Source organism: Alosa pseudoharengus, unplaced genomic scaffold (assembly GCF_046254945.1).
Source record: "Alosa pseudoharengus isolate Yale_2024_CS ecotype anadromous, Long Island Sound unplaced genomic scaffold, YU_APseudo_1.1 YU_APseudo_1.1_scf_6, whole genome shotgun sequence".
Classification (NCBI taxonomy): Eukaryota; Metazoa; Chordata; class Actinopteri; order Clupeiformes; family Clupeidae; genus Alosa; species Alosa pseudoharengus.
This window is the reverse complement of record NW_027468848.1, coordinates 21319838-21345999: the sequence shown is the minus strand read 5'-3', so window position 1 is coordinate 21345999 and position 26162 is coordinate 21319838. Positions and strand designations below refer to the sequence as shown.

At 42.6% G+C, this 26162-nt stretch overlaps 1 long non-coding RNA gene across 4 annotated transcripts; it reads right to left on the bottom strand.

The window, feature by feature from the left end:
- Positions 1-23019: 23019 nt before the first annotated feature.
- Positions 23020-25774, bottom strand: LOC143105913 (uncharacterized). Of its 4 annotated transcripts, none has more exons than XR_012983573.1 (5): positions 24984-25774; positions 24515-24721; positions 24293-24346; positions 23857-24083; positions 23020-23697 (listed from the first exon to the last, which is right to left on the bottom strand). It is a non-coding gene; the product is annotated as an uncharacterized LOC143105913 (long non-coding RNA). The 4 variants fall into 4 exon arrangements; XR_012983572.1 differs by having other exon boundaries at positions 23857-24117; positions 24515-24690; XR_012983571.1 differs by having other exon boundaries at positions 24515-24690.
- Between the last annotated feature and the right edge of the window lie 388 nt (positions 25775-26162).

Here is a 26162-nt window from a genome sequence, read left to right as displayed (position 1 = left end):
TCAGTATGCATCTCCTATTGTAATAGCCAGAAAGAAGAACGGGCGAGTTAGGATGTGTATTGACTATAGGACACTCAACAGTCGTACGCTTCCTGACCAGTACACTACGCCGCGCATAGATGATGCATTAGATTGCTTGTCTGGCAGTAAGTGGTTTTCTGTCCTAGATTTGCGCAGCGGTTATTACCAGATTGCTATGGCAGATGAGGACAAGGAGAAAACCGCCTTCATTTGTCCTCTTGGATTTTTCCAATTCGAAAGGATGCCACAGGGCATTACCGGAGCACCTGCGACGTTCCAAAGACTGATGGAGAAAGCTGTGGGAGACATGAATCTTCTCCAGGTGTTGGTATACTTGGATGACCTCATTGTCTTTGGACGTTCGTTGGAAGAGCATGAAGAGCGCCTCCTGCGGGTGTTAGATCGACTTGAAGAGGTAGGGCTTAAACTCTCCCTTGACAAGTGTCAATTTTGTCAACCAAGAGTCAAATATGTGGGGCATATTGTGTCTGCCAATGGCGTTGCCACTGACCCTGAAAAGATAGAAGCAGTGGCTAAGTGGCCTAAACCCACAGATTTAAAGTCATTGAGATCTTTCTTAGGGTTCTGTGGGTATTACCGACGCTTCATAGCGAACTACTCTTCAATAGTCAGGCCACTCACCGAACTGGGTCATTCTACGAAACCGGTGCCTTTTGCGTCCGGTCCATTTCATGAGCTCTCAACAATGTAAAAATGTGTCAAAATGTATTTCAAAGGATCAAACCTGTTAATTTAAGTGTTATGAATTACATAATGCATATTTCAATGTCATTGTAAATATAAATCCTACACTTTTTAGTCATCTTTACCAAGGACATGGCCAATTTCCCCATGTCCGGAAAGTCACATATGGAATTCGCACCTAATATATTAATTAGAACATTTCATTTTTTAACCAAATTTTCATTAATGTCATGATTAAAAATATGCTCTTGATACTATACTATATGTTTTTTTAAAATAAAAGTATGATTTCCTATACAAAAATCATGATTTATGCCCGTCCCGTAGTTTTACATACCACCCCATAACGCTTACATGTTCTGGCTATTACAAAGACACTGTTTCTTTAAGTGACCTCACAGACAGCAGATGACATCACTCAAACCCTTGCAGGAGCCAAGGTCTCAAGCAGGCAAGTTCCCACACAATTTGATATGATTTATTTGCTCTTTTTGGTAGTTAGATAGGGTCCGTTAAGCTTAAGCTTACCACCCCATAACGTATAATAGATAGGGAAACTGTTAAATTAGGATTTTTTTTTCAACTGTAATGTAAAGTGAAGGACATTTTAAACTGAATGATATATTTGCTATCTTAGCTAGTCAATAACAGTGCTAGCTGCAGTCATTCTGAGGTGAAATTTACCACCCCGTAACATACCACCCCATAACACTTTGTATCGTTATGGGGTGGTAAGGGGAATGTAGAGGGGGTGATAAGGGGAATGCAGAGTGGTTGCCATTGCCATTTAGATTACACAATTCATAAAAATTATATTTATATATAGTTTTACATACTGTGATGACTGGGGGAAACCTCTGTTCTTTCTGCAGTGAGCCCTTAGCAATAAGTCCATAGCAACCAGCTAATCTGTTGAATGCTGGTTCATCAGTATGCATTGGTCACTGTTAATATTTTATGACTATATTGTATGCCAATGTTAGCCTACTGGAGACTATTGTGGTGAGAAATAATTATTAAACAGCTTAACTAGTTGTGATGGACTTGTTGGGAAGGGCTAACTACAAGCAGAAAGGAGGTTTCTGCAGTCATCACAGCAAATGAATGCATTTCAAAATGTAGAGTACTTAGCTTTTTTGTGTATCTAGTGACAACCCAGTCATGAACTCTCTCTCTCTCTCTGTCTCTCTCAACTTGGCACACACACCTAGTCAGTGTAAATAATTATGATAATTTTCATAATTTGCAGACAATTATGGCTCCAATGAGCAATGCTGAATGACAGCGACTGTTCCGTGCTCGCCGCAATGCCGATCCAGAGAGGAGGCAGCAGTATCTAGAGATGGAGCGGCAAGGAGACGAGATGTCGAAAGAGGGAAGAAGTTGTTGATCAAAGATCTGAGTGAGAGGGACCAACGACAGTTAAGGAAAAAGTGGAAGGAACAAAATGAGGCCCCGTCCATTTATTAGGGAAGTGCGGTGTAAGTTTAAATGTTACTAACGAAGGTATTATAGCAATATTATAAATCTGGCGACGGAATAGCCTAGAACTTGGGTAGGCCTAGCGTTTAGTAGCCTATGCACTTGCGGTGATAGCCAAAACTAATGTGAATCGCGGACTATCCTACAACCAAAGAAAGTAAAGGAGATTATTTGTACCTGCGTTAGCCAAATAAAGGACGGGACTGCACCCTTCACAAACCGTAAAAATGAAGTTTATTAGTTTTACAGTTGACTACAGTTGACAGTTCACTATCAGTCCACACAAACAATTCTGGTTTCCTTGCATTAGCCATTTTCGTCGTAGCCTATTCTGTCTGTTTGTATAGCCTACAGCACGCAAGCTTTGGTCAATTTCTGTAACAGAAACAGTGCCACCTCTAGGCCTGGGATATGAAGTAACGTGTTGAGTCGTGTTGAGATGGATCCGTTTGGACGCAAATATTCTTGATACGGTTCCAGGGAAGACGGAGGAAAAAAAGATTGGTTTGGTACGTGTGGACTAGCCCTGAAAGGAGAAAGCAGGCAAAGGCTAGCCTGGAAAATCCAGACCCTGATAATCTAGAAAGATTAAGGGTCTGGCCACGAACAATCATGTAATGGCCCAACTCGAGGGGTGGCACCAAGCATGCATTTGAAAATCTCACTGCACGCAATTGGATAACACCAGACCAATGTTTACTCTGAATGATTACGGACTTCGACGCAATTGGATAACACTACGATCAATGTTTCCAACGTTGCAACGCTGTCGTCATCAGTTTAGCTCGCCTCTGGCCCGCCTATGTCAGATACGATTTGATTGGTTCTACGGGATGCAAGGGGAAAAAGTAACGTGCATCATTGCTCATTGCCAGAGTGCCTCGCAGAGACAATTCCATTGTGCTCTTGCGAGAACTCTGGATTTCCAGGGTAGGCGAAGGCTAGAATGAAGGCTTTTGACACCCCTCCTGAGAGTACTTTATCTTTTTCAATGTACTCAATTTTATGATCATATTTCAAAATGAATGTACTCAATCTTCTGAAATCTATCCATGTTGAATGTACCCAGTATTACATGACATAACATGCATTTTGAACTTCATATCAATAAATATGTTTATATATACTTTGGATCTTGACTTATTACGACATTAACAGTCCACACATATGTCCAGAACTAATCAAATTATTGTTAAATTATGGAAACAAACAAAATTAACCACCCCGTAACAGGATTTACCACCCTGTAACATGACTTACCACCCCATAACATGTGTGTTTTTAAAAAAAAATACTAGAGAGTGAGTGAAATAGCCCATAAATAAATGTTTGATCATAGTGTGATGAAGTGGGCCTATTTACACATGTAGCTTTAATTTGACAATAGGGAGTAAAATAGCCAATATTGTTCAAAACACCAACCAATGGGCATGTGGAATTCACAGTTTGAAGATTAGAATCTAAATTCTGCAAATATCCAATTAAAAAACAAACCTATAACTTTTAATATCAAATTAAGGACATTTTTATGACAGGAAAACATGAAATGTTCTGAATTCAATGTATGCATTATGTCTAAAATGGAGCGCATCTTGTCCGTTACGGGGTGGTAAAAAAAAAGACACCTGGGCTACAATAAAAAGGAAAATATTAATAGGGATTTATGCCTGAGGTGGGAAAATATTTTTTTATGCAGGTCATATATGTCTTATATCATGTGGATGTCTTAAAATATGGTTTGTCCTACATGATTTTTAAAAAAAATGTCAAAGTGAAAAGGCACCGGTTTCGTAGAATGACCCAACTGACAAAGGGCTATGCACCCACACAGCGTGGAAAGAAAAAAGACCTGGACAAGACAAAGACCTACTTGAAAAAATCGGAACCATTCAATGAAAGATGGGACCAGTCCTGTACCAATGCTTTCAAGCGCATCATCCAGTGTCTGATTAATGCACCTGTGTTGGCCTTCGCTGATGCAAATAAGCCGTATGTTTTGCACACCGACGCCAGTTTCAAAGGGCTTGGTGCGGTACTGTACCAGGAATATCCTGAAGGATTAAGACCTGTGGCCTTTGCCAGTAGAAAGTTGAGCTCTCCAGAACAGCGATACCCTGTCCATCAGTTAGAGTTCCTTGCGCTGAAATGGTCAGTCGTGGATAAATTTCATGATTATCTTTATGGAGCCAGGTTTACGGTACGCACCGATAATAATCCGTTGACCTATGTTCTTTCCACTGCCAAGCTCAATGCGACTGGTCATCGTTGGCTTGCTGCTTTGGCCACCTACGATTTTGATGTACAGTATAGGCCCGGAAAAGCCAACATAGATGCTGATCTATTGTCACGCAACATAGCTGACGTCACAGAGTGTGGTGAATGGGATAGTATGTCGCAGAATGTTGTGAAATCCATATGCCGACGGGTGCAAGTTGATGCGTCCCCCAGATACGTGGAACAGTTAGGAGCGTCGCCATCCTGTATCCCTGATGTGTATGCCTTTCCGTCACAGCTACACTTAAGCTCTCTGGAACAACTGTCCAAGGCTGATTTGGTTGAAGCCCAGAGGAAGGATTCTGTAATCAGGCTGGTGATCGCGGCTGTGAAACAAGGAGTTTGGCCTAGTAACAAAAATATGGATGCTGAGATGCTGTTGATGAAGAGGGAGGTAGGCAGATTAGTGATGAAAGATGGACTCTTGTATAGAGCAAGTAAGAAAGCTACAGAAGAGGCACTACAGCTTGTATTGCCTGCAAAATACAGAAAGTTGGTGTTGCACTCTCTACATGATGACATGGGCCACTTAGGAGTAGAAAGAGCCACTGACCTCCTAAGAGCTAGATTCTACTGGCCAAAGATGGCCAATGATGTAGAGGAATATGTCAGAAATTGTGGACGGTGCATAACACGCAAAACCCCTTGTAAGAAAGCTGCTCCCTTGCATCAAATTGTCAGCAGTGGTCCAATGGACCTTGTGTGCATTGACTTTTTGTCAATGGAACCAGATAGCAGAGGCATAAGTAATGTACTGATTGTGACAGACCACTTTACCAGATACGCTCAAGCTTTCCCGGCTAGGAATCAGAAAGCCTTGACGGTGGCAAAGATCCTGGTAGAGAAGTATTTCGTACACTACGGATTGCCTACCAGGATTCACTCTGATCAGGGTAGAGATTTTGAGTCACGGTTGATAAGAGAGCTTCTGATGATCTTGGGCATTCGGAAATCTCGAACGACTCCGTATCATCCCCAAGGCGATCCCCAGCCGGAGCGTTTCAACCGGACTCTGCTCTCTATGCTGGCTACTTTAGGCCAAGACAAAAAGAAATCCTGGAGTCAGCATGTAGCTTCATTAGTTCATGCATATAACAGCACCAAGAGTGATGCGACGGGATACTCTCCCTATTACTTGATGTTCGGTAGGGAAGCAAGACTCCCAGTAGATCTGTGCTTCAGAACGTCAAGTGATGGGAACGAGGACGCAAACCACTTTCAGTATGTGGCAAACTTGAAGCGTGACCTGCAAAGAGCTTACCAACTGGCGAGTCAAGCTGCAGACAAGACCCACCTACGCAACAAGAGAGCCTATGACAAGAAAGTTAGTTTTCAAAACATGCAAGAGGGAGATCGTGTTCTGCTGAGAAATTTGGGATTAAAAGGGAAACACAAGCTTGAGAGCAGATGGAGTTCACTGCCACATGTGGTCGTAAGAAAGCTACCAAACTTACCTGTATACCGTGTAAGACCTGAGGGAGGCAGAAGTGTAAGGACCATCCATCGCGATCACCTGTTACCTATTGGGCATGCAGTGAGGATGCCAGAGGATCAAGCATGTGAAGAGGCCCCTGCTAGACCGAGGACACGTTCAACAAGACTGAAACAAAGACCGAAGAAGTCAAAACACAGTGAAGAGGTCAAAGAGATGACAGATTCATCATCCGATGAGTATGACAGACCACACAGGCCATACAAGGACTACGTGGAACGTCTACTGAGCAGGAAAGAAGTTTCTGACAGAGATCCTGTGAGCTCAGGTGATGAATATGGCAGAGACTCCAGTCCTGATCGTCCAGCAGATGAGTGTGAGCTAGACAGAAATGACGGCGAAAGTCATGAAGTTACAGATACAGAACACTCTGAATTTGAAACGGACATGGATGTTGGGAGAACCCCTGTCTGTGCACCAAAAGAGAAACTGAGCTCCAAACCAAAAGTAGATAGAATACTAAGACCAAGAACAACAGAGAAAAGACAAGTAAGACCAGTATTAAGACTTACCTATGACGAACCTGGAAAGACCAGTGAGCAACCAATAACAATAGTTCATAGAGGCATTATCATTAAGTTGGGTAAAAACTAAGTTGGGTACAAAGTCCATAGTGTATATAAAAAGGTTTAACACTTTAAATAGGATCTAGAGTGAGGTTTTAGTGTCTAATGAGGACATTTAGACATTTAGTAAGGGGAGGATGTAGCCCTTTGGGAATTTAGGCTATTTTCCTAAAACTACTATTTTCATTTTGGTTATTTTCTTTATAATGTACATTTCATGTTGTTAAAAATGTTTAAATAATGTTTACATGTATTAAAAATTAAGTTAGTTAAAAATTACTTACCTGGAAGAAAGACCCAATCAGGAGTCGGGGTTAGAGGTCACGAGGAAGAAGGAAGATGAACGTGAGGAGAAGGAGACCGGAGACAAAGAGAGAGACACGAGTGAGAACTGCGCTGTGTACTGCCACATTAGAAATTGGTAAAACACCAAGTTAATGCGTGTGATAGTAGCCTAAATGTACTTGTATACGGCACGAAGAGTGAGTTACATACATTTGGATAAGTTTGTAGTGTGATAGTTTATGGTTGTGAAGAACTCGGTTAGAGTTCTCAACGAGGAGAAAGAGTGGACGGCTAGTCAGCACGATTTAGCTACAAGGACTTTGCCAGTGAGTAGCCTGCTCGGTTGCCCTTTTGTGCATCGTCTGAAGAAGCACTTATCTCCAGAATCATCCCCTGCTAAGCTGTTGGAAGACGTCTTCAACCACCAGCATCGCCAGCACCGCGTTGCCGCGGCGTGGACGACGACAACGACCAGCACTACTACAGCAGTGAGTTTATTTGTTTGCTGCGCAGTGGCGCGAAGCGACCATTTTGTTTGAGGTCTCTACGCTCCCAAGCCACGATACAGGCCTGCAACGTGTCCTCCCTCCTCTGACTGTCTGGGTATTCTTTCTATTTGCCATTTAGTAAGTTGCCGGCTTAGCTTTAACTGTGTGTAATTTAATGTGTTTTTTGCATAATTGGTCATTGGACTGAACTGTGTTTTTTGAATTGCACTTCTGATATTTGAACTGTATGTGCATACTATATTTTTCAGTAAATAGTTTAAACGTATTTCTGTTGAAGACTTGCATTACATTGGGTTTATGATTTTGATACTTAAGGTAAGATAATATTATTGAGTTCAAAGTAGCCTGGTTTAAAGTAAAAAGTGTTTATAAATGCTGATTTTGAAGTGACAATTTAGTTGATGCTTATTGCACTTATTGTATTGATAGCCATTTAAAAAGTTAATCTTTAGTTAACTAAGTGAGATAGCTGCAGACCTTTAGTGCTTTACTTTAACTTAGCTATAGACACTGTATTGATATAAATTTGCATTAGGTTACAAGCTATCATTAGGGTAGGTATTAAAATAGCTGTAAATGCTAACAAACAAATAATAATTAGGGAATTACTATAGAGCATTAATTAAGCTTAGAGAGAGAGATCTCTCGACACATAGGAATTCGGGGAGCGCACTTCACACTAATAGCCAGACACGCTAGGGGGCGCTACACAACTCTCGGTCTGTGGCTGGCGCAAGTTAGCAGAAGTGGGAAGCAGAGCCTGAAGCGGAAGTGGTAAGCGTAAGAGCCTGAACTCCTGCGCACAGCATACGTCATTACCAAACGTTGCTGATTGGTTAAGGGAACTCCAATGATTTTAAACCTCGAAATAAGCATCCGCCCATTACGGAGACAGATTATTATTACTTTGTTCCAGACTGTATGACGAAGAGAAACGTAGTCACAGGCGGTAAGGACCAGGCTACATGATTTAAGCGGCACCAGCGAGAATACAGGAGGGAGGAACTTTCTCTCGTTGTGTGTCAAATGTTCATGGCACATAATGTGAACTAATTCACGTTCAAGTTCTTTATTAAAAAATGTGTTGTGTTCAGTTCAACGTTCACGAAAAAATGAGCATGTTCAAAGAACGCGTTCTTTTGAACTCGTTCACGCACAACACTGCCCTTCATTATGTATTAACTTCCACATTTTGTAATAATCCGACGCATTTTGCAATAAACTGCCTGAATGTAATACATTTTCCTGCATTTTGTAATAATTATTAAATATTGCATTGGCCATTACCAAATGCAGGAGTTACAAAAAATGTTTGATGAAAATGTACTAATATGGTGCATTATGTAATAACCAACCAACATTGATGTCTTCTGTAGACGCTATATTTTTTTAGCAATTTAGTGTGTGTGTGCGTGTGTGTGTGTGTATGTTCCAGTGGCGGAGCTAGGGGGTGGCTTTGGAGGCTTAAGCCCCGAATCTTTTTTTTGTGTTTTAAATTCCCGGCAACTCTTATTTCCAATATAACTTCCCCTCGGTTTCTCTATAAATGTCACAAAATGCTCTATTACTGAGGAAATATATCCCTTATTTTCAAAGCCCAATATTGAAAAATAATTTGACTTGCTACACGATCTATGCCAGGTCTCTGGGCTATCCGCTATGGTGATTTCAATGGTTAGATTGATTTGTTTAGATCCAGTGAAAATGCTGCCTTGACAACGCTACGTCATGGCTTCAGTGTTCCAAAAAGCCTGTCAGAAGTCTGTCACTTTTACAGTCTGTGATAAAACACTTTTTGTACATGTTGTTGAAACGTTATGGATATTAGAAAGTTTTTCAAAATACCACCCAGCTCCGTTCAAGCAACAGCATCGCCCAGTGAACTGACGGATGGTGTTGTTTCAGGTTGGTGATTTCACGTTAAGAGCTTTCAGTCAGTTAGGCAGGCTAACGTTAAGCTACTTGGGTAGCTCCCTAAATGCTTAACGTTAACCTTAAATGTCCTCGTTCGTCGCGGAAAAGGCAAATTCAGTACTCTCATAGGCTAGCTAAGCCTACTGCAGAATAAGAAATTCCAGCTCCCAAAACAAAGTGATCCTCGTAATAAATTAGGCTACACTGTTTTGAAATGTCAGAAAACCCCATTAACAGTTATCTGCCCATGTCAACTTTTCAGTGTCATATGTTGCACAAAAGAATGTTAACTGTTAGCTTACCTTAAAACCTTGTTGATATCCTATTCACCACCACAGATCTTATAATCCAAGAGTCCGCATAAATATAAAAGTCATGTTATGTTGTTTTGGCTGCCTAACTAATTATTAACTAAAAAAAAAAAAACATTACAATGATATATTGAGAGGAAAGGGCCCTTTCCATAAGTGTGTTAATCAAGCACCATGCAGTCTGCATTCATAATCTAGGTGCTTGATTTTATGCACCTGTGTAAAGGGACCTGATGAAACCTATGAATAATCTTGCTAAATTACAAAAAAAATAATATAATTTATAAACGCCTATGTCAAGATGATAATGCATTCCTTCTAAAATACCCTTGTATCATGATGACTGGCCATACTGTAATTATATCATAATATTATGTATATTATAGTATAAGATATTCTATATATTTGTCACACAGATGAGATCAGGGAAGAGGAAGAAGGAGAATAGCAATAATAAACAATAATGTCATATCAAACAATAGCCTAATGAAAATAAACAAATACTATAATATACAAACCATAAGAAACGCTAACTAGAAACTAAGTATGCTAAACAGATATGAACAGATATTGCCTCTTGAAAGACCCAAAACTATAATTTTACACAGTGTGCCAGTCAGATACCTTGAATCTGTTGAATGTTAGTTTCACATTCTCAATGTGAACAAGTCTCAATGTGTCCATTAGTTTACACAAAAAATTCACTAGAAGTCATTATTTAAGGGGTTATTTAACAAAAAAAAATAAATGGGCTAAGCCCCGAATGTTTACAATGTCTGGCTCAGCCCCTGCTACATGCAATATTAATGGAACCCCCCCACAGATCTGCTATTTAACACTATTCTGACCTGCACCTGTTGGGTCTTATGTAAAGGTTATGAACCGCAGTCAATGAGTGAGGATATATGGCGACTAACAACCGCGCACCTAAACAGTGGTGCTTATCCAAACAAGAGACTCTGAATTCTTTTGAGAACTGGAAGCAAAACCTACGTTACACACTCTCTTTTGACCCATTGTTTGCTCCATTTCTTGTCGAGGGGACGACGTGGGCTAAGGGACCGTTCATTATTTATAAACGGGGTCACCGGAGGGATTTTGAGTGCTTCAATCAAAAGTTGCATGACCCTCCCCTGCCTGCAAGAAAATTTTCAACGACCCTCCAGCAGTCTTTTCAAAAAAGACATGACCCTCCCCGGCTAATCGTCGATAGGCCTACCTAGCGCTATATGGAGCGCTATGATAACACATCGACTTAAGCAATTGTTCTAAACTCACCCTCTGCTTTCTGATCTTACACATCACACTTCACCAAGATGGTGGCCATTTCTGTAGATTTACTCACTAACATTGTTGTGGAAACACAATAAGCATGGAAACTAAATGCACACTTCCTGCAACTGCATTAGCCTACTTGAAATAATTTACTCCTCTAGTAAGTATTCACATGAAATAAAACAATAAAACATTGAGACCATTCAACAAAGCACACTGGGTAATAACAAATTCAACACATGAACTTGTTGCTATGGACTCGTCTCTAGGCTTCCTCAGTCATTGTAAAGCTGCCGAAGCTGAACATTATCCAAAACTCAATTTCTCAGACGAGCGTCAATTTGGGAGCTTGCTACACTCCTTTCTTCTCAAATGACTTGAAAAGACCGTTTGCACAATTTCACAAATAATCACAGGGACCGAAAAATACCTAACATGGCAACTTTTTCCGGGTTTAGGCCTATCATTTTAACTTTTCCCCGCTGTCTTGCCGTTTTAATATTTTCCCGTAGAATATCCCATATTACTGTAATACTCTCATAACATTAGTCCTGCATTCTGGCCTGTCTCTGTGTTGTCCTGTTGTTACCCCTTGCCCTTCCAGAGAAACAGATGTATTCAAATCATCGTTTTGCTTGCTTGAATGCGAACTCAGAGTGATGTTAACCTACAGTAGGCCTATTTAAGTTAACGACGTGGTTGTTGTGAGAGCACGATTCATTGGCGCTTGCAGTGTTCGGCCGTAGGCTATGTCTACGTGCGCACCTGCCAGGCTAAGAGCCAAAGAAATCCCCTTGTATATTCACTCCAAGTTGGCCTACCATAACTTACCAACTCTAGCCTACACTGTAGTCCATAAACTGGCTATTTATATGACCAATGTATTTGTATTCTGTATTCTGCTTTATGAAGCAGAATTACGCTGCTACTTGGAACGTAACACATTTTTGTTGGCAGGAGAGAGAATGACAGCGATTAACAAATTGCACTTGTTGCTGGTTACCAATAAATACTATATATTTTTTTGCAAACAACAAAAACAGAAAGGATGGAGACAGCAAAGCTAGAGATGGGCAGGAACAAGGTCAATTGGTAGAAATGCTTGTCAAAACGTTAGGAGCTGGATGTGTGGATGAATGAAGCACAAGTATGCTTTATAAGCATGCACACTGTTTAAAGTTAGGCTAGGCTACACGGTAAACTACAAGTAAACCAAAGTTAGCTTTTTTAGGGCTGGATAAAGTTGACCAAATGGATATAGGCTGTTAGGCGTGAATAAAGTAGGCTACTTTGTTGCTCCAACCCTTCCAACGTTAATGGGGACGGATGTTGACATTTTCCGTATTTTGCGTGAGAAACCCGGGAAATCTCCCTTATTTTCATTGTTCAATATTGACAGAGCTATGGAACGAAAGAGAACGTTATATGGCGACAGAAATCAACAATCAAACAAGCCACTTTGATTTTTTGCTGTTTTCATTAATACAAAAGATGGGTGACCCCCCCTCCTAGACAAAAAAGTTAGGTGACCCTCCCCTCAACAAAGAATAAAAAGACATGACCCTCCCCTATTTTCCTCCGGTGACCCCGTTTATAAATAACGAACGGTCCCTAAGAAGAGTAGAACTGCCGTTCTCAGAGGATTCCGGAACGATGGTGAGCCAATTCCTGAAGCTTGCAGGCGGACTGCAAAAACAGAAAGTGAGCCAGTTAGAACTGATGCTTGGCCAGATTGCTAACTATTGCCCTGTGATTTCACGTAACACCATAGTCCGAAATTCCACATCAATAGATAGTATCTGGCAAGCCATTCGACTACATTACGGTTTTCAGACAACTGGCGCTCAGCTCATTGATTTTGTGGACATTCACTTAGAAACTGATGAGCGACCTGAAGATTTATATCAGCGCCTTATGGCATTTACAGAGGATAGCCTCCTCAAAGCTTGTGTATTGATGCACCATGGCAAAACTCTAGCTGAGGATGAAGAGCTGTCCCCATCCCTTGAGAACTTTATAGTTATGACATGGCTACGCTTAATTCATACTGACTTAACCAAACTCATCAAACAACGCTACGGCACTGAATTACGCACACGTACATTGGCATCTATCAAACCGGAGATTTCCCAAGCTCTTGACTCTCTCCTTAGTGAAATTCGCACGGCCGATGATGCCAAAATAATGCGTGTGGCTGCCTCTAACCGTACATACAGTAGCTCATTGCCACGCAAGCCCCCATTCGGTGCGTCTCCTAGAGTGCCGATGAGAATGACCTCCCATGAGAAATCGTGCCCTCTCTGCAAACAAGCAGGCCGCCAGAGCAACACACACTTCCTCAGCACGTGCAAGTACTTTCCTGAACAGGACTGTAAATTCATGTTGAAGGCAAGACAGATTGTCTCTGTGCTTGGCGAAGATCCTGACGGCACGGCCACGTACCATGAGTACCCTGATGAGCCACTTCCTCAGGAGTGCCCTGAGCCGACACAGCCCCACACTGCTCGCGCTGTACAAGTTCGGCAATCTCCATACATCGACACCTTTTACAAACACCACCATGCACGCATTATTCTTGACACTGGTGCTACGTGCAACATGATAAGACTGTCAGCGGCTCGCCGTCTTGATGTTCATGTGACCCCGAGCTCCCAGTCAGCTCACCAGGACGACGGTTCCTCTCCCATGAAGGTGGTAGGAGAGACCCGCCTCACGTTCTGTCGTGACACAAATAAATTTCACTTTGACGGCCTCGTAGTTGAAAACTTAGATGTGGATATACTAGCAGGCACCCCCTTTATGTCCTCAAATTACATTTCTGTGCGTCCTGCTAAAAGACTGGTCACCTTAGCCAATGGGACAGCATGAACCTACGGCTCCGCTGACACCGCCGCACCATACTGTTGCGTGCCCCTCCCACGTCAACCACCATTTGGCCTGGTGAATTCGTAGAGATATGCCTCCCACCTGATGCTCCTTCCGATTCGGCATATGTCATGGAACTCCGCCTGGATTCAGACAGTGTGCGTAAGTGTGAGATGTCACATGTGATAGCAATAAATGTATGGTTAAAATGGATAATAATTTAACTTCAAGACTACTTTTAGTTAGCCATGTAACCCTTCATGACACCCTCCCCCAATCAAATGCTAATGTAGTGGTTCAGGTACACAGGACAAAGGATGTTACCTTGATATAATGTATCCATGTGTCATGAAATGTAAATGTATTCATGTTCGGTATCATTGTGATAGTCTCAGTACAAGGATTGTAATGATTTGATTGTGAGAATGTTTGGAACATTCTATAAGTGATATTTCTGATATATAAGATATCTCTTCTCATGCTATTCAGACAGGTGTGAAGTGGGTGTGAGTAGGTGTGTCTGATGCCAACTGGAGAACCAATCATGTGTGCTTGTTTTGGCGCCATTTTCTTCTTTGTTTAAAGCATTTAAAAGTAACTAAACTGCAATGTTTGTCAGATTTAGATTTCTAGACTTGGACTAAGAATGTAGCGGAAGAGAGGAGAAGTTGGCTACAGGCCAACCTAGGCCTTTCAGGCCTGGGCTAGGCCTACATAGACCATAGACCCTTTTTTTGTACCCTCTCTGCTTGTAACAGAATAAACTTGATTCCTGAGTTTTTCCTGAAGTTCGCCAGTCTAAGATTAATATTAAGTAATTATTCACCACAATTACTTTCATGGAGGTTCCACCGAGATAATATACTTTTTTCGCTGATTCTAAGATGCCGCAGTTTTTTTTTTCTTTTTCTCATCGCTTTGGTGACAGCTCCCAGGTAAGGACGCTTTTTATCTGCATTTCTTCTTTGGTGATGAACAAAGGTGGATCTGTAAACCCGGGCGGTTCCTGCTAACCACAGTTTGGAACGGGCGTTAAGATATCGGAAAAGGCATTCTGAGTGAGTAGACATTTGTGGCAAAACCGTAATTTAATAGTGGACACAAAACGTCGCACAAGACGAATTAATCCATATTTTGTAAATTGCCTTATATGTGTTGGATGACATTGGCTTCTATGAAGCCCAATCCAGATAAGGAGCCTCTCTAGTGGGTCTAGAGAGTAAATAGGTTAAGCGAGTTTGTTCAACAGCTCAGTATTAAACACGGTGGTTAGTGTGCGACCTATTTTCCGCGGTATTAGGGTACTTTGGCCAGTTCCCAAGAAGCTACGTAGCTTATGCCCCTTTTTGTTTACAGAACATTTTCATTCCTTCATTACCAAAACAGAATATTAGACAGAACTTGGCGCTGCTGTTTTTGTTTTTATCACCAAGAGCGCATGAGCGGCTAGAATCCAAAGTGTTAAGCTAACACTAGTCTTGTTTTGTTTTTGAGTAGATGTACTGTTTTGTTTTACATCTACACTCAAGTATCAATAGACTGATAGATGATGAATCCAGGATTTATGTCGTAATCTTTTTCAAGTGTGCAAACAGCATAAGCTCAAGAGAGCATGGTTAGGCCTCTTTTAAGTACGCCTGAGCTAACTAGCTGCCGCTAGGGGCGTCTAGATGTCTTTTGTCTTTGAGCTAACATGAGTAGCCTACATAATGAAAAGGCTTGACTAAACTTCTTTTGTTTTTTTAAGCAGGAACATCTTCCTGCAGCCCGTTTAAGTTGTCCTCCAGCTCCATGGAGCTGTGTGTGTCTTTGTGTGTCCAGTATGAATGAATGCGCGTGTGGGCCGGCCCTGTGTGTGTGAAATTTGTTTATTTCTTTATATGTGTTTGTTTCCATTTTTTGTTCCAAGTCCTTCTGTTTTGAAATGTATGGGTGAGGAATTGTTGCAAGCTTATAATCTTATCGGGATCAAGGACTTCAATACCTTTATTTTATGTATCAAGTAGTTTTTTATTTTGTCAGGATTCTTTTAAACTTCAATTTTTATTTTAAACTTTTCTTGCCTTTAAGTTTCATCAAACTATGAAACAGGATTACCTGAACTGTTGAATGTTGAAATTATGTTCTTATGTTCTTATGTTTTCAACCCTGCCATCTCTGGCTACAATGGCGCAGTAGGCCCATTCGAATCCAAAGTGAACATTGGTCCAGTTGAGCCACCTCAACGCAAAGGCCGCTTACCCTTGTATGGCAGAGACAAACTTACCGACTTGCAACAGAAATTCGATGAGCTGGAGAGTCTGGGGGTCTTCCGACGCCCAGAGGAGTGGCGGTATCGTCTGGTGACTGCTTTTGCTGATGTTGGCCAATATTCAAAACCCCAGCCATCTTTAATGCCTGATGTGGACAGCACCATACGTCAAATTGCCCAGTGAAACACCTGATAGCAACTGATTTAACAAACGCCTTCTACCAAATACCACTGTCACACAAATCCATGAAATACTGTGGCGTTGTCACTCCCTGTCGAGGAGTCCGTGTCTATGCACGCTCGGCTATGGGCATGCCTGGATCAGAGACTGCTCTTGAAGAACTCATGTGCCGTGTGCTGGGTGATCTACTTCAAGCAGGTGTAGTGGCAAAACTCGCTGATGATTTGTATTGTGGCGGCGACTCCTCAGAGGAGCTGGTGAATAACTGGTCCTCAGTCCTACATGCTCTGAGACGCTGCAACCTGCGCTTGTCGGCATCAAAGACTGTCATTAACTCTCACTCCACAAACGTACTGGGGTGGGTGTGGTCCCAGGGTAAGCTTCAACCAAGCCCCCATCGAGTGTCCACACTAGCTGCTTGTGAGCCTCCGAAGACAGTAGGAGGCATGAAGTCTTTCATTGGAGCAGTTAAGGTAATGGCCCGTGTGATCCAACACTGCTCTGCCCTCCTCGCTCCCCTGGACGATGCCATGGCAGGGAAGACGTCACAGGAGTACATTACGTGGACTGAAGAAGTACACTGTGCCTTCAATAAAGTTAAGGAGTGCCTCTCCTCCAGCCGCTCAGTCACTCTGCCACGTCCGGACGATCAGCTATGGATTGTGTCTGATGGCGCCATTAGGAGACCTGGCATAGCCGCTACCTGTACATAATGCGGAGCAAAAAGCTTGCCCTTGCTGGCTTTTTCAGCGCTAAGTTACGTAACCATCAGTTAACATGGCTGCCCTGTGAGGTGGAGGCTCTTGCCATTGCTGCGGCTGTCAAACACTTTGGCCCCTACATCATTCAGTCATCACACAGGGCGTGTGTCCGGACCGACAGCAAACCATGTGTGCAAGCCTATGAGAAGCTGTGCAGGGGTGAGTTCTCTGCTAGTCCCCGTGTGTCTACATTCCTTTCCACGGCAAGCAGATTCCAAGTATCGATCCGACCTGTGGCTGGCGCTGCCATTCTCCCATCTGACTTTGCCAGTCGTAACCCTCCTGACTGCACTGACATGGCGTGCCAAGTGTGCAGCTTTGTACAACGAACTCAGGACTCAGTCGTGCGTTTGTTGTCCAGTGATGATATCCTGGCTGGTCGCGCAAGACTTCCGATCACGAGCAGGACAGCATGGTGGTCCCTACAGTCCGAATGCCCTGATCTGCGTTGCACCCATGCTCATCTCACTCAAGGGACACGACCGTCTAAGAAAATTACCAACATCAAAGACATCAAAAGATACCTTAACATAGCGTCCATAGCCAGTGATGGCGTGCTCATCGTGAAACGTGATGAGCCTCTCTCCCCATCAAGGGAGTGCATAATTGTCCCTAGACAGGTCCTGGACGGCCTGGTGACTGCTTTACACTTACAGCTTAGTCATCCAACAGCGAATCAGCTCAGGAAGACAGTAGGGAGATACTTTTTTGCCCTTGACCTCGACAAGTCCGTCAGCCAGGTTACTGATGGCTGTCATTCCTGTGTGGCCCTTCGTCACATCCCCCAGGTCACTGTAGAACAGTCATCATCTGATCCTCCAGCTGCTGTTGGCATCACCTTTGCCACTGACATCATGAAACGAGCACGCCAATTAGTGCTAGTGGTACGTGAGTGTGTGACATCCTTTACAGTGGCCATGCTCGTGGAAGATGAGGGTAGCCAGACACTGCGGGATGGACTCATCAGGCTATGTGTGGAATTACGCCCCCTAGATGGTCCATTTGCTGTGATCCGGACGGATCCAGCCCCTGCCTTTAAGGCCTTGGTCACTGACTCGCTCCTTGCCCAGCACAGAATTTCACTAGAGCTGGGGCGAGCGAAGAACCTTAATAAAAACCCTGTCGCAGAGAAGGCGGTGCAGAAGCTAGAGGAGGAATTGCTCCGGCAGCAGTCACGGGGTCAGGGATGGATCATGGCTTGTGCCAAGTGTGCATGTGCACAGGGGCCCTGAGCCAATGGGGGCCCTCGGATTAAAAAAAAATAAATTGCCATGAATTTAGGCTAGATTATGCCTTGTTAATTATTGATTATGCCCTGTCTGTTAATTTGCGGCACAACTGAATGGTGTTATGGAACCGCGGACCGAAAGAAAAATAAACTAAATGTTTTCCTGATCAATAAATACTTCTTAATTCATAAAATATAGAGGCTAACATTAGGTGGAAGTGGTAGGCTATGAGTGCTCATTCAATGTGTATGCGTGTTTGCGAAAGTGAAACTGACAAACTGAACCTAATGGAATCCACTTCATTCACCTAACTCGTGGAAGATGAGGGTAGCCAGACACTGCGGGATGGACTCATCAGGCTATGTGTGGAATTACGCCCCCTAGATGGTCCATTTGCTGTGATCCGGACGGATCCAGCCCCTGCCTTTAAGGCCTTGGTCACTGACTCGCTCCTTGCCCAGCATAGAATTTCTCTAGAGCTGGGGCGAGCGAAGAACCTTAATAAAAACCCTGTCGCAGAGAAGGCGGTGCAGAAGCTAGAGGAGGAATTGCTCCGGCAGCAGTCACGGGGTCAGGGATGGATCATGGCTTGTGCCAAGTGTGCATGTGCACAGGGGCCCTGAGCCAATGGGGGCCCTCGGATTAAAAAAAAAAAAAATTGCCATGAATTTAGGCTAGATTATGCCTTGTTAATTATTGATTATGCCCTGTCTGTTAATTTGCGGCACAACTGAATGGTGTTATGGAACCGCGGACCGAAAGAAAAATAAACTAAATGTTTTCCTGATCAATAAATACTTCTTAATTCATAAAATATAGAGGCTAACATTAGGTGGAAGTGGTAGGCTATGAGTGCTCATTCAATGTGTATGCGTGTTTGCGAAAGTGAAACTGACAAACTGAACCTAATGGAATCCACTTCATTCACCTAACTCGTGGGTAGGTGAATGAAGTGGATTCCTGCAATGTTTATGAAAACAGCATAGCGATTGGATAGCCTAATAAATCGCGACTTGTTGTAGGCTTAACAGTAGGTTATATCGTAGCAAATAGCCTATGGCGATGCCGATGACAGATAAGCCTACATTTATTTCACTCGTCTCGCTGGAGTGAGCGCATAATGTGGGCTGTTGCGCGAAGAAATCAATTAGGGAGATGATCTGCATCTCCATTAACCAAACGCTATAGTTTTACTAACATCTCCACTGTTAACGTGAAATCAGCAGTGAAGTGAAAACCTTATCATGCAGGTAGCCAATGTTCACGTCACCTGAGTCAGACAGAAAACGGGCCTGCTCTGTTAAAGTTTGTATGCCCCTTCCAAACTGCGTTAAAAGGGTGTATTTAACAGCCAGAATTTCCAAATCTTCCCGGGGAGACACCCCCGAACCCCCCGTAATATGAGCAGCACCACCTCTCACAAAATACTATCAACGTCCCTGCTACCGGTCCGTCAGAAATATGACAGCTGTTGTCCGGTCCGTTTAATGAAAAAGATTGGGAACTCTGTAGACTGTTTAGACAGCAAAGCACACTGGGAGATTACAGCCTAATAATAAAAACAGCTGTTGGAATTCATTTCTGTGTGGGCCTGAGTTATAATATATGACATAATGTACTACATTTTCCAAGGCCGTAGTCATGATGTCAACATTGGGGGGGACCAAATCTGTGGTGGGGTCTGAGGGACCCCCCAAACAGAATTTCAATACATTTCCTACCATGCAAAAATATTATTAAAAATCACAAACAAGTCGTTAGATAGGTCAGTCAATTAGGGTATTCCAAACTTTTGACGGACATAGGCATGGCATGGATGGATGGATTATGAACCCCTGGGCACAGATGCCCCCCCCCCCCCCTCTTCAGATAGAGGGGTCCTGAGGCATTCTCCCACAGAAGATTTTTTTATTTAAAAAAAAAATGACCCACCAGATGACTTCTTAAGAGGCTACTAAGACAGGCCCCTCTTCTGTCTGACTCTCATGTTACACCTGTATGCATTATAGACTGGCTTTTGACAGAAATGACGTTTTGTGCCAACATGTAGAAACACTAGGCCTACTACAGCCTTTAATTGGTGAATGGAGGTGCAAATTCTTTTCTTTGGTTATTGTCCGCGATTCACATTAACTGTAGGCTATCATCACATTGTAAACGTTTTTTCCCAACTTGTGTGCCGTCATCACATTTGATCACGTTTTGCCTGCATGGATGCGCGATTGAGTGCGCATCTAAATAATATGCAAGATGCAACAATTATTTCTAAGAGGCCTATAAACGGTAATTTCTGGCATTACTACTAGCATATGAATGCATGCATTATTTATGTTGAAAGACGTGAAAGAAATGATACAGGCTTGCACAAATTCATCATTTAAAATTAAACGTTTAACTTTCGCTATCATTACGAGAATAGCCTACAATATGGAAAATGTTCCCTTTCAGTCTGATCGGCTCCAAAAATGTATGGGATTTCCTTAGCCTGTGCTACACCTTTCCAATAAGTTTTGTGAAAATTGTACCGGTAGCTTTTGCGATATTGTTGACAGCCCTACCTCACTGCAGTAGGGTGCAGTAAATAGAAGCTTTTGATAGCGCACGCCACTAACGAAAAACGGAAAATCACCAGGACAAACCACTCAGGGGTGTAGGCTACTCTGGAACCATAGGTCACTAAATTGTGCGTTAGTTATGTTTGATTACATTTCAGATGCGTGTTGGTTTCTTGTAGGCCTAGTAGCGCTTTATTCTTTCTTTCTTTTTCTATGTCCGTATATTGGGGGGGACATTTTGGTCATATTTGAATATTGGGGGGGACACGTCCCCCTCAATGTCTATGGTGACTACGGCCCTGACATTTTCATTGTGTGAAATTGTGCACCAGCCTGCGCAGCGACAGCAAAAAGAGACGCGCTGGCTGCACACGCACGTCACGGTCAGGGGGAGGGGGGGCCTTTTTTGATATTGTGCACAGGGGGCCATATCTGTTTAATCCGTCCCTGCACGGGGTGGCCCCATATCAGCGAGACTTTTGGCCATAGCGACTGCTTGCTTGAACTCCAGAATCCGTTCATGTGGCATGTCTGCTCGGGAGATGTGGACACAGAGAGACCAGTTCACCTGCACTCAGCTGCCCCTAGCTGATGGGGAGCTTATACGCCGACAACACGATGTGCGGAGCAAAAATCATGCATACTGTGAGAAATCTAAGGCCCCTCATGGGAGGTTCTTGGTTCCCTCTTCAGTCGAGGTTGGCGATCTTGTCTACCTACACACAGACCGCAACAAAGCATGCAGCCGCGACCGCGTTACCGTTTCAGTCGTGGGTCGTTGGTGTGGTCTGCGCAAGTTCACAGGATCACAACTTAGAGACTTCACCTATCGAGTCAAGTCAACGGACTGTTACAAAGTCCCTAGGCCTATAGGCCTATGTTGCAGTTATTGCATAGGGTGTAGTTGAAGTGAATTCCCTAAATTATAGAATAAAATACATTTCCACAAAGCAGGTAGGACATTGCTTTTGCATTTTGAAATCACCATCACTCTATTGGGATTAATGGCGAACAATCCATGTGGCATATTTATTTTTCAGACAATATGCACTATCTTTTAACTTATTAGGCTATAACCTGCTCTTGCGTGAAATAAACTGCTCTAGATCGATCCATTTTGTAAAGGTGAGTAAAATGACGCGATAAACGCCCTTTTTATTAGCCTAGAAACCGGGCTAGTCTAGCAACTCTCCGTTGGCTTGCGAGCTGGAAAAAATAAACTTCGATAGGGACAATCATATCGTGTATAGAGACGTTAGGCGGGCTTAACATAGTGATTGATGGCAGAGTTGCAACAGTTTGGCTTGAATTCCCTGCTACTTTAAAACAAAGAAGATGGATGTTGCTGTTGGCGAACAGTGTGACACGAGTTAAGCTTTTTGGTTGGCAAAAGTTTGAATTAGCCAGCTAGCTCCGCTGGTGGGAAAACCCATGGGACTCATGAGTTGTAGGGGCAGAGGAACATTCGTCTACCTGGAGGGGGGGAGAAGAGAAAGCGAGGGGAAAAGGGGGGAAGAAGAGGAAAAGAAGAGAAAAGGGGAAAGAAAGGAGTGTGAATGAAGCAGGTGGATATATCGGGCCATTTTAATAATTTAAAAAAAATGACTGCAAAGTGTATTTTATTCATTTTCAGATATTTGGGATGTGTTTGCCGCCATACCACTAGGGGCAGCATGCGTACGTTTTTATCTTCACGCACAGATGAGCTATAACACTCAGATTCACAAAGTAAGCAGTTCTAAACAATGGGCTGTACGTGTAAAGAGTAGCCTACGTATTATATAGAAATGAGCATATTTATATAATTTCGACAATGTGTCTAGCCTGGCTAACTAGACATTCATTTTCTCGTATTTGAAACGTGGTTTACGAATGCCCAGAGCCGTTGATTGGGCGCTACAAATGTCTATCAAATGTGTCGTCATCGTCTTGCTGCCCTCCCTCCGTTCTGTGATTGGTTCCTTCGTTGAGGTGAAAACGAAGTCCATAGAATCCAGGCTGCCTAGCAGCGTGAATAAAATTGTGCGCGTAAGGCAGCATGGGAAAACCCAGGCTACAATGTGTCAGTAATTTGTGATAATTACTTTACAATTAATTTCATTGTCTGTAAAGCTCCCTCTTTCCAACCTGCACCTTATTTCTTTTAACAAATGTTATAAGATAACAATATCACACCATTTCAAATGTATAATTTAATAAATTATAATACTTTAGATATTGCACATATTTTATCTGATTTAAACCACTATGCAGAATCTGTACAAGAATCTAAATACCTCTTGACAAAAAACAATGCAGAAGACACAATGAAAACCAATTAAAATGTATTTATTTGCACACACACACACACACACACACACACACACACATAACATGAAAACATATGAACATATGAACAATCCTACAAACAACCTCAAAAAAGTAGTGTACACATTTACAAATTACTTTTCTTCATTTCTTTCAGCCACTGCTCTTTTGACAGAGGCTCTGTATTTGGGCTGTATAGTGCCCTTATACTAACTGTGGCCAGTTGCCTTTGTCCGGAACTGTCCACATTTCCGGCATGAATTCACCTCCACTGTTCATTTATTAAACTTGGCCTTGGAGGTGGGTTTCTGTGGGCCAGGTGAGGGCTGTTGTGGGATAGCAGGAGGTCTGGGATGCACTGAGGGAGCAGATGAAAGGGAAAAAACAGTGCCTGTGGCTGGGCTCTGAGGGAGGGTAAAAACAACTGGAGTAGGGAAAGGCTGGAGTAGGAAATCAGCTGCAAAGTAGCACTCCTGGTGTGAAGTCCTTTTTCTTTTTAGGAGAACGGAACCGTCCTTGGTTGAGTCGTTCTTGGTACCGTGCAGCAAAGGCCACACGTTGTTGGTCATATGGCAACAGGTTCTGCCACAGACTTACAATTCTGCCAGCCTGCTGGTTGGTAAGGGTCAAGGATGGCTCATGACGCAGATCCACCAGGAACTCAGCTAGGCTTTCCACCTTGTCCATGCCTGGCATGTTATGTTCGTCTACAGCCTGAAATAATATAGTAAATAAAAACATAATGAGTAAAAGTTATGAGGGAGACAATCATATTCATATGATGAATTACTAATTTACATACATGTAGTATGGCATAGTTTAGTTATATGAGTAATGTAGGATCATTTCAGTCTTAAGTAATAGCTTACTTACCAGTTCTGATGGCTGGACCAACAGAGCAGGAGTTAGAGGCGACAGGGCCAGTGTACAAGGCGATGGAGGAGGTGGCGGGGCCAGTGGCGATGGAGGAGGCAGCAGGGAGGGCAAAGAAGGGAGTAGTATAGTGGGGGTCAATGTCCAAAAGCTTGGATGGAGGATGCAGCTGGGTCCTGACACATGACAGCAAGATGTCTGTTGGTGGGGGCCACACTAATGGAAGTCTGATTCACACACACAAAGAAAGTGAGTGTCTGTCTGTGTGTGTGAGAGAGACATCGAGAGCAAATAAAGAGATGAATAATGTCCGAATCACTCTACACGATAAAGAAAACACTCACAGGACTTGAAGGTTCAGAGTAATGAATGAATAGTTAATCATACGTGATTCGTATACTGCTGAATATGGGCTATGTGGCCATTTTTTTTTTACCTGAGCAGGAGGTGATGTTTTCGGATGTGCCAGTCCAGCAACTGGTCTTGTCAACTGAAAAGGAATAAAATATTGAGTATCACTGACCAAAGTAAAGTAAAACCAGATCATAAGGGTAAAATGTTAATGCAAAGTATTAAAAGATTAGAATATTAGGCAAGTGTGAATAGAAAATAATACAATAATATTGTTTGATAAAAGAATAGGCAGGACTTGACTCACCAGTTTATCAAGCACTTTCCAGGGCTTGAAAGGGGAAGTGCCTGATGGTCCAGGTGCAGCAGCGGGAGGAGCTACTGGTGTGACACCTGTGGCCTTATGAGCGGTCAGACCTGAACCTGATGGTGTGACACCTGTGGCCTTGAGAGCTGGTGTTGCACTTTTAGGCTGAAGAATCACTTTAAATCATCACCAAACATATCAATACTGCTGTCAGAATAATAAGTGACACACATTACCTCAGCAGAGTGGAAATCACATGCACATGTATGCTGACCCTGACCCATAAAAAGTGTCTGGCCCCTAAGCTGCTCTGGACATTTCTTAATCTGTAACAGACATGCATACTAAGACACAAGACAGGTGAATTACACTGGTTTTCATTCACTGGTTATTAGCTCACTTTTCCTATTGATCCAGTGAGTCTGTTAACACAATAGCCTAAAGAACACATAGAGTACTGTAAACTAACCTTTTAATAGAGGTCATGCCACTTTTTCACCTTAGGGCCAGGTCCCTGTGTTGGCATACTTTTTAAGTTGACATACCACTCCTTGCCCGATGTCTTCTTTTCTTGATGCCATCTTTTAAACGGAGCACAATTGTAATAACTTTGTGATTTACAATTATGATATGACTGTCAACATTGTAAACTATCCTAACAACGTATGATAGATAGGCCTATAACGCTATCGTAACAACAATCGTAAATTGTGATATGACTCACTCACACGTTGTTAAGCTAACGTTAAATATCTGACAGTCTGACAAATTGTGAGAAAATGTGAGAAGGCGAGACATTAGAACAAATAGAAGCTGTCTAACATTAATGTTGGCTAGTTCTAACCAGAGCCATATAAAGGTACCTTTATGGCTCTGGTTCTAACCATCCATAGACTGGTAGCAAGCTAACGTCAACAACATAATTTATGTTACGTTAACAGTTATACTACCACTAATGCTAGTTAATGACACTCACAAACTCTGCAGCATACCACCACTGTCCCATAGTCTTAGTTAGAGAAATGTAACTAATTACTAAACTAAATAAACGTAATAATTCCATCAAAAACAGCCTGGAAAAAGCAACACTTACCCCAATAATGTTCGAATGACTGAATAAAAAATGCTTATCCTGCAGAGGAGTTGCTTACATATCGTGACAGTGCGTCTTCCGCTGTGGTTCATATTTGCCTCTCTGTCATTACCAATTTGCAAATGATGGTGAATAACTACTCATTGTGAGATGTATTTCGTAATATCTTTATTGGGGGCCAAGCAGCGAAGCTGCGAAGGCACCCATTGTGTTTCTATTTGTTCTTCTTATTAGGGGTCCGAGCAGCGTAGCTGCAGGAACCCTATTGTTTCTGTACCGTTCATTTTTTGGCCAAAATTCTGTAAAAGTCATACTGCAGCCTAAACCGTAACTCCAAAACTCTTGAAATTTTCAGGTATGGTTACCAGTACCCCCCTCTACCCATAACCCAAAATTTGGGGTACTGCACCCAAAGGTGGCGCTATTGAAAAAAAAAGTTAATTATGCTTATTTCTCCTTACCAGATTAACCTAGACTCAAAATTCTTTCAGAATATTAATCTCTAAACTCAGATGCATCTTTTTGGCCCTGGTCTTATGGTCTACAAATGTTTAC